This window comes from Myotis brandtii, unplaced genomic scaffold (genome assembly GCF_000412655.1).
Source record: "Myotis brandtii unplaced genomic scaffold, ASM41265v1 scaffold561, whole genome shotgun sequence".
NCBI lineage: Eukaryota > Metazoa > Chordata > Mammalia > Chiroptera > Vespertilionidae > Myotis > Myotis brandtii.
Genome location: NW_005370085.1, coordinates 1,754,759 through 1,755,064, shown reverse-complemented (window position 1 = coordinate 1,755,064; position 306 = coordinate 1,754,759). Strand labels below are relative to the sequence as shown.

At 47.4% G+C, this 306-nt stretch overlaps 1 protein-coding gene across 1 annotated transcript in view; it reads left to right on the top strand.

The window, feature by feature from the left end:
- The window catches only part of SEMA4B (sema domain, immunoglobulin domain (Ig), transmembrane domain (TM) and short cytoplasmic domain, (semaphorin) 4B), a 24,761-nt gene that overhangs the window by 8,212 nt on the left and 16,243 nt on the right, over positions 1 to 306 (top strand). The window lies entirely within an intron of this gene.

The following is a 306-nucleotide window of genomic DNA, read 5'->3' as shown; positions in this document are numbered from 1 at the left end:
GCCAGGTCCCTTGAAACATATGCTGTGCAGATGTTTCTTCCCTGCAACGACTGTGTCAAGCAGCAAGGATGGATGGGCTTCCCGCAAATTCCCCCTTTTTTATTTTTTAAATGATAGCGCATGTAAATCAGCGGCCACCTCCCGGATTGGGTTGTTTAAGACTCGGAAGAAGACTGACAAGCAATGATAGCGAGCATAGCTATAAACATAGTGGATGGAGTGCACAAGGAGCCTTGTTCCTGTAGAAGTTTGCTGGCCTCTTCAGTCAAGGGATTTCAGCTGTCCTCAAGTCGGTGGTTTGGTTGT